Here is a 435-nt window from a genome sequence, read left to right as displayed (position 1 = left end):
TTTTTTAAGTTTAATGTATTTTAATAACCAACTTACAGGAACAGCACAAGAGACAGACAACATTAAAAACAGGTATTTGCAGGCAGGACAACTCAGAAAAGTATAGTGAATATCCATCCATTCACTGGGACCCACTGCATGATAAAAATGCCACAAACGCCAATTAGCTGCCATCGATAAGAAATTTCCTTGTTTAAAAAAAAAAAACAAAAAACCCAAATGCTGGCACTGTCCAGAAAAAAAAAATGTAGCAGGTTTATTTATCATGGTTATAAAGTTGAACCTGCTGAAAAGTGTCCACAGATACTGACTTGCATTCATGCCTTAGGTCCCCACATTTGTGAAAAATTCACAAACAAATGAAAACAGAAACACTGTCAATACCTGATTTTTGTCGCCTGTTTTTCCACTGGCAATCATTACTTAGTACCTTTT

This window comes from Leptonychotes weddellii, chromosome 13 (assembly GCF_054177405.1).
Source record: "Leptonychotes weddellii isolate Sample4059 chromosome 13, ASM5417740v2, whole genome shotgun sequence".
In the NCBI taxonomy this organism is placed as follows: Eukaryota; Metazoa; Chordata; class Mammalia; order Carnivora; family Phocidae; genus Leptonychotes; species Leptonychotes weddellii.
The sequence above is the reverse complement of the archived record's forward strand: the minus strand, read 5'-3'. Positions refer to the sequence as shown.